Source organism: Eptesicus fuscus, chromosome 16, assembly GCF_027574615.1.
Source record: "Eptesicus fuscus isolate TK198812 chromosome 16, DD_ASM_mEF_20220401, whole genome shotgun sequence".
Classification (NCBI taxonomy): domain Eukaryota; kingdom Metazoa; phylum Chordata; class Mammalia; order Chiroptera; family Vespertilionidae; genus Eptesicus; species Eptesicus fuscus.
This window is the reverse complement of record NC_072488.1, coordinates 16,699,162-16,707,636: the sequence shown is the minus strand read 5'-3', so window position 1 is coordinate 16,707,636 and position 8,475 is coordinate 16,699,162. Positions and strand designations below refer to the sequence as shown.

General features: G+C 37.9%; 1 non-coding gene across 1 annotated transcript; it reads left to right on the top strand.

The window, feature by feature from the left end:
• The first annotated feature begins 4,285 nt into the window (after positions 1–4,285).
• On the top strand, positions 4,286–4,392 carry LOC114230368 (U6 spliceosomal RNA). Its single transcript, XR_008558658.1, has one exon. It is a non-coding gene; the product is annotated as a U6 spliceosomal RNA (small nuclear RNA).
• Positions 4,393–8,475: the final 4,083 nt, after the last annotated feature.

Sequence of the window (8,475 nt, the reverse complement as noted above, 5' to 3'; positions counted from 1 at the left end):
TACTCTTGCATGAACTTTCATGCATCGGGCCTCTAGTATTATAAGTTTGTATTGATTTGCACTTGGCCATCCCCATCAAGTTCTACATGTTCTGTTACTTAATGTTTTCATCAGAGAACAGACTGCTAATCATTGGTCTGGATGACTCTGATTTTCCTTCAATGTTGAGGGATGGGAAAGGCTCCAGTAAATGGGATATGCCAAGTGCTTTCACACTGTTGCCAGGTGGGAAAAGTCCTGTGTGGGGGCTAAAATCACACAGGCGAGTGTTGCAGCTAATTAATTGGATGACAACCAGTCCCTCAAGTCTCTTCCAGCATTATTGCTTTCCTGGCTTTTCACACCCATCATGTCAACACATGTTTCCCCAGTCTGTTAGCTCTTTCCTTTGCTAGCGATCTAACATTAATTTACCAACAGGTTGTTTAACCTTTCTCCATCTTTTTAGGTTTTTTTTTTTTTTTGTGTGTGTTTGTTTTATTTTGGTCTTCTTTGATATTTGTAATATCCCCTGGGGCAATATCCCTTTAGAATTCTATTGACATACACTTCCTCCAGTGCACAGCGTGTCGAATTTTAAAATGGTTACAGTTTTCTTCTGAAACATGCCATTTCATTTTTTATATTTTCTTGTCTCTTAAAGATAGGACATTAGTTTTGTTGATAACTATTTGGTGCCAAGCACTCTACTATAATGCTATGTACCTTTCATTTGTGGACTTGCTTCTCACATAAACCTCAGGAAGAAAGTACTTTGTCTCATTTTTTCATACAACCTTATGGTTCAAAGTGATCATGTAATATGTCAAAAATCACATAACCAAGTTGTTTTAGAGCCAGCATTTAAACTCGGGTTTCTCTTTTCCCCTATGCCAAACGTTGTAAAGTCCTTTACCATTCTTCTTTGTTTTCCATGGGTAGCAAATATGCCCATTCTTAGAAGAATATGGAAACACGAGTCATTAACTTTTGAGTGTGAATATATTATTAACTTTTCCAAGAATATTTACATTTTATATGAGGTCTTAAAAAAAGAACTATAAGGAACAAATCCAAACCTGCTTTTCAGGCATTGCAATAGGCGGCAGCAGTTACTTTTGGATAAAGAAGTCTTTGGGGCATTCAAAATTTAGTAGGCAGCTCCCAATCTTATGTATAGAACCAATTTAATTGTTTCATCAGTAAGAGTTGCCAGAGACTGAGCATTTTGTTTTGCACAGCAGTGTAACATTTCACTTTCCTGAACAGGATACGACTCAGTTTTTCACCATGGTCTTCACTCATTGCTGAAAAGGAGTGCTGTGAACTATCACCACCAGCAGTGGCCACAGTCCCATCCCCTTACACACAGTGACACACGTGACTTGAGACATCCTATCTTACCAAAATACCAAGTTGTCTTCCTGGAACCATATAAAGTTCAAGACTAAGATTCTGGTTTTTAATACTTTTGGCCTGGAAAAAACTCCCAGCGACGGTAGAGATTCCTTTTTCATATCAGGCCTTCTGCCAGGAACATTCCTAATTACCACGTCAGAGGTGTCTACATAATGTTCATCCTATCCATTAGTTCTTTTCCTTTCAGTTATATATTATTCAGCTCCTGATTTTTTAATTTAATTGTCTCCATCGTTATTGAAATATAATTGGCATATACTATTGTATAAGTTTAAAGTGGGCAATGTGATTATGTGATTTTTAATAGTTTCCAGTTATGTGATGAGATTCTAATTCTCAATATTATGTTTGCAATTACTTGAGTATATTAATCATGCAGCATTCTGAAGATGATATAAATAACTCCATTATCTAACTTTCTAGGAGTCAATTTCCACTGTCTTTTCAAAAACTTTCCAGTTTACATTGAATCTGACCTTCAAATGTATGCCTGATTATTTTTGACTAAGTGGTGACTAAGCGTTGTTAGAGAAATAATGTAAAGCTCTCTATAATAGTATAGTATAGCCTTTGGGAGAATTTGCTTTTATCTCTGATATACAGCTAGATTAGGAAAAATCAACTAAATCCAGGGACTGATAAGATTCAAAACTTAGATTCAGTCTTTTTGAAGGATGATCTTTATCTGAATTTCCCTTAAAAGTGCCCTCCTCTTTAGAAATTCCTGAATTTCAATTTTTACTCTCCTATTCCTGTGAACCTACAGAAAGTTCTATTTAGTTCTTCGGGTTTAACCATCCATAGTCAGCTCAAGGGGAAGAGTAATACAAAATATTTAGTTTAAGTCTTGGGGCATCTTTTCTCCTCTCGATATTATCCAAACACATACTTGTTACCTTGGTAGCTCTACCATTTCCTCAAACAACTTGTTTACATCAAATCTAGCTTTTTTACTTGTTCTCAGAGGAGAAAGATCTGGCTTAGCACTCCCTGTTTTATCATTGCCTGAAGCAGAGTTCCCTGTTTTGTTTTCAATTAAAGAGAGGACTGAGTGAAATTATCTCTTTTAGTTATATAATTATGAATGTGTAATTCACTTGTGAATATGAATGGGGGGCTATTCATACTCACCCTATTCTGGGTGGTCAAAACAGAAAATTTCAATTCTCAGTGGCCAGAGCCCAGTTTTATCTAGGTGCAAAAGAGCACTTAGGTAAAACCCAGTATTCCACTATCCTACTTCCTCCTAATAATGGGCCAGAATTACCCACAATGTAATGATAATTATATATATCCTTCTCCCCATTTATATATACACACTTGTGTGTGCGTGTGTCTGCGTATGTAACAACATGCAGCAAGTAACTGCTATCAGAGAAGTTTTTAAGTAAGGGGATGCTATTATAAAATGTCTGAATAGCCCACAGCCCAAAAGCTATTCTTTAACCTATGCCAAAATAATTTATAAACTTTCGACAACTGCAAAAGTTTTCTTGGGCAATGATGTGAATTTTTCAGCAACAAAGATTTTCTTGGTACTTCAGGGCATCTGTGCACTGGAGGAAAGCCATGTCTTCAGTGTGCTTGTGCATTTGCAAACCAGCAAACAGAAACAGAAATAGCTAACGCAGAAAGTTAAATGGATTAAACCCTTGCCAGGAGAACTCGCCTTTGAGTAGCTATCAAAGAGAATAACACTTTCTGTACTACTATAAACAAATAATAGCAACAACAAATAGCACATGTATTGAGTGCTTCCTGCAAGTTAGAAATTCTAAGAGTTTATGAGCAGTACTCCACTTAAACTTTACAATCATTCTATGAAATAACCGTTTCTTTTTTTCATCTTAGAAATAACAATGATGAAATTCAAAGATATCAACTCACTTGCCCAAAATCACACAGCTTATGAACTGCAGGTCTGTAAGACCCTAGGGCTATACTCCTAACTACTATGCTCTAGTCTATTTTAGTGAAGGCACCCAGCCATAAAATCACATGGCAAGTCATAATACCTTAAAGAAGGGAGACACAGAGCAGAAGTGGGATATTGGGGTCAAACCCAATATCAAACCCAATATCCCACTGTCCTACTTCCTCCTAACAACAGGCCAGAATTACCCACATCTTGTAGTGATCAGTCTATATCCCTCTCTCTATTTATATATGTATACACACACCTGTGTGCGTGTGTCTGCATGTGTGTTTACCAGTGATAGTGTTGATAGTCCATTTACTTGTATAAATTCAGTCAATTCTCGGGCAACAATTTTGGAGTTAAATACCATGGTGCTGTATGAAGCAGACAACTTGTTCATTTATTAATAGACAATCTCACTTGAGTTATTTAACCTTTTTCACCTAAAAGTCAGTATCCTCAGCTAAAAATATGGAGATGGTAATACTATTTTCTCATGAATGTGATTATATTAATTGTGATAAACTATATACCTGGTACATTGCAGGTATTCGATATTCTAGGTGTTGTTTTACCTTAGAGAAATGTGATTAAATTAGCATCCTACATATAGATTTAAAGATATCCTGACTTTATGGACTCCACTTGTCTGGTTTCCAATCTTAGGGATGAGGAAAGTACTCAAGCTGGGTACCTATGTGAGTAGGGCAGTGGGGACAGGTTGGCTTTTCACCTGGAACAGTACGCCTTCGGAGTAAGCACTTAAACCAGGGTCTGGGTCTGTATGGCAAACCCAGGTTTTAACTGAGCAAATGATGGTAAGCACTTGGACCAAAGGCCCTATACGGAATTCTAAAATAAGGGAAAATACAGATCAGAAGCTAAAGAATTGATACCAGAATGTACTGTCAACCATGGTAGCAGTGGAAGCTGTTCAGAACTAAAAGCTTGATCAAAAGATACTACATGGTGCTCGCTTCGGCAGCACATATACTAAAATTGGAATGGTACAGAGAAGATTAGTATGGCCCCTGCATGAGGATGACATGCAAATTCGTGAAGCGTTCCATAAAAAAAAAAAAAAATGATACTACATGTGTCCTGTTTCTTAGGCTCCAGGGAAGTGGAATGAGGACAAGGGACAACATAAGGCTGGAAAACTCTAAAAACCATAGTAAAGACCTCCGTGCCCACACTGGGTAAGCAGTGTAAGCACACCCCTTAATGAGTGCTGAGAAATAGTGCCAATTATTTTATAAATATATTAGCAACATTATTCTGCTTTTATAAATTCAATGGTGTTGCCCGGCCTGTGTGGCTCTATGGTTGAGCATCAATCTATGAACCAGGAGGTCACAGTTTTATTCCTGGTCAAGACACATGCCCGGGGTGCCAGCTCAATCCCCAGTGTGGGACATGCAGGAGGCAGCCAATCAATGATTCTCTCTCATCATTGATGTTTCTATCTCTCTCTCCTTCATCCTTCCTCTCTGAAAACAAACAAACAAAAAATACATATTTTAAAATAAATAAAATAAATTCAATGGTGCTTTCCCTGGTGAAATAACACCAATCCATATCCTCTTTCTGCTATCAGAAATGATATGAATAGATACCAGCTACATATAAGTAATCTGATTTTTAGACGTCTTATTTTTAAAATAAGTTGGAAACTTAAGGTAAATGCTCTCCTTCTACAGACTCCTAGGATGTAGGTTGAAATATTTTCAGCATGTCCCCATGAGCTTCTCTCTGTAGTGTTGAAAACACCAAACCTCTGGATCCATTCCCTATGAGCTCTGCCACAGGTCCAGCACCAGGGACAGCTGTGTACTTCAGTAACCGTGGTTCATGTTACTTGGGCATTTTGCTTTTTAGAAGCCTGCTTTGGCCAGGAATGCAAACCCAGCTGCTATTGTCTTCACCCATTTAAGTATTTTTTATAAAGCATGTGGCTTTATAACTAGTCATTAATAAAAAGGAATCTAAAGTAAACAGTATTTCCAACAACAATAAAACTCTATTAACCTGTCTAAACATTCTATGTGAAAGTATTTTCTCAACAATTCATTACTGAAAATAGCTTTATACAGGACAGACCTTCCATTCGCCCCTGGCTGGGCATCTCTGCCTCTACTCGCTAACGGCATTATGGGCTCCAGGACTGTCCGTAGGAGCCTTAGTTAACATTTGATTTTTAGCTGCTTCTTTTACTGGACTGTTCTCAGTCCATTTGGAATGAACAGGCTAGGATATTCGTGGCCTAGAAAACCTCAATTCCTCTGGAAACATTATCAGTATAAGCAATTGTTATGCTTCTTATTTGTCTGTTTGACTTTTGTTTCAATTAAGATAATTTTGAAGTAGATCCAGTTATATATAGTTCAAGCCCTAGTCAATCTCCATGGTCTAGGCAACGTGCAGGCAATTTTGGGTATTCCATTCATAATATAATGGGTCACTTCTTTGATGCCTTAGCTTTCCTGGAATCTGACAGGAAAAAGTAATGGTTGTCAGGCAAGAATGATTTCGTATAACCAATACACATAATAAAAAAAAGAACATAAATTAAATAGATATAATGTGATATATCTTGCATTTATTTTATTTTCTCTTGCTCTAAGCCCTCTACAATGAATGCCTGAACATGTCATGTGTGATTTCCATTATAATGTATTGGCACCATTTTATGGGTGACATTTAATAAAACAAAAACAAAAAACGGTTCCTCTGCTTTTACTTTGTGTTCAGTTGAAATAGTAAAGAGTTGTTCCTTGATGTTTACTACCATGGAGAGTTAAAGCAAGTGAAACGTGTCACAGACGATGTGTACGATGCAGGCACAGCTGTATATCATCCCTGTGTCGTTGGGTTTTCATGTTTGAGCCATTTGCATGCTTTACTAGGAACACATTTTAAAATGATGGAAACATTGAGAATATGATACATGATTCACAATACACTTCTTGCGGCCTAAACAAAATTTTTTCTAGCAGAAAGAAAAGGTTGACTTATGGTATGAAATAGTGTATGAATTTATTTCTAGAGTAAACCATTTTATACTTTAAATGTAACATATTGACTTACTCTTGTGTGAATGTCAAAGCGAGGGAGGGCGGGCTTCTATTTTTAATTTTCCAGACTCTAGGCTTACATTTTGAGATGCTATATGTATTTAATGTATTTCGGTTCATAGAATTTTTATTTATTATCAATTAATAACCTTGGAGTAACCCCAGGAATGTGGTTTCTATGGGTGCAATGTATCACACTGTATAACAAGGAGGACATGGATGATCATTAGTTCCCATATGGCCCTTAGTCCTTTGCAACACAAAACCAACTTGCCTTTAGCAAGGTCCATTTCTGCCAATTTCCCAAAAATTCTCTCCCTATACCTTCGACTTCCCGTTATGGACTTGCTGTTCTGGGCTGTCTTGCTAACTTACACTTTCTCTGATTTCTACTTCTTCTATTAGTCCCTTAATATGGGATATTATAATCCTCCCTGTCTCTGATCATATTCTTGGCTTTGTGTCTTTTCCAGCATATAACATTCCCTAAATGCGTTGTGAGACTTCTGATGTCAGCCATGTGCTCCCAGGGTCTTACCACCTGGACTAACCTCTGGCTGGAAATAGTGATTATACATTTGACACTTAAAAATCCATGCTTGACCAAATAAATTTGTAGGCTACAATCAACTAGCGATCCTTGAGCAATGTTTTCATGCTCATTATATGGGACAGGTTGGTGACCCATGCTACTTGTAGGGTGAGAATGGGCACATCTGGGCTCCCTCTGAGAGGAGAAAAAAGACAAGCACAAAGGGAATGACTCCCAACAATTGATCGATAAAGGGATTGCTAGCAATAAATTTAGGTCTGGAACTAATGTTCCAAATGGGAAGAACTAAGATTTAAAAATAAGGAAGGCTTAGCAGGACATATTCAAATAGGCATCAAAACTAGACACACAGCAAGTGGGTAAGTATTGGCCATTGAGGGGTTAACCAAGTGTGAAACGAGGTGTGGGGTGAGGAAAGCAGATTCTGCAAATGTGGGAGCCCCTTTGGGAAATGTACTTACAGGGCTCCATAGGGCATGGATAGGCTGTGTTCTTCAAGAAGCAAAGATAAGCCAGACCCTAGTTGAAACTTTCCACAGGCTACACGTCACAATACTTGAGTCCTAAGTGTCCAATCAGCTCCTTATCAGTGTGCACATGCCAGTTACTTAACCTCTCTGACAGTCCTCCTGGGTAAATGTGGATAATAAAGTTGTCTGTATGCTCATCACAGCACCGTTGTGAGAGCCAAATAAACAATGGAAGTATAGGTGCTTTGGGGTGATGAAAAGGTTTTTAAATGTAAGCCACTATTATTAGGTTAAATTATGTCATCAAGAATTCCTTTTTTAGTTTATCCTTCATTTTGGAGGGGGGGAGGATGTTGAGAAGCTGACACCTGACTCTTTGCAGAATATAGCATTATCTGCTGAGCAACACAAAGACCAACATCAGAAAACACAATAATGAACTGTCCATTTACCTATGCTGGTGTAGACAGAAAATCAATAAGGCTATGCATATAAAAGGCAAGTTTCCTGCTAAAACTCCAGAGCAATAAAGAAATGTGTTGAACAATTGAAATCTTTCATGTCAGAGGAAAGGAGTGAAATGACCTCGATGCAAAGCACTGGAACATACCAAAAGCAAAATAATGGAGGAAGTGTGTTCCAGGTACTTTTGCTGTTTGCTCACGGCCAAAGGGCTGAAAGTGCAGTGTTGTTCCTTATCTAGGGCCTGCTCCTACCTGCCCTAAAGATTATTGTCATATGTTTCATATTCTTCAAAGCAGTTTCTGTACAGTAAAAGTATCCCTCAGGCACTCTAACATATGACTACCCATGAACCATTCTCATACTTTTCCCAAAGAAACAGAGCAGAGCAGGCGAGACATGAAGTGCTCTTTAGGCTAAAACACTCTCATCAAGGCTTTCTGGTGCTGCAGAATTGTAACAGCCTGTCCCCATGGCGGGGGGGAAGGGACAAGAGGGAATCCACTTCTATTTCAGCAGCCCATTGACTATTTTCTATTAGAAATATCCCATACTTATACTTTACATTTTTATTTTGTAGATATGCATGGATATGTGTAT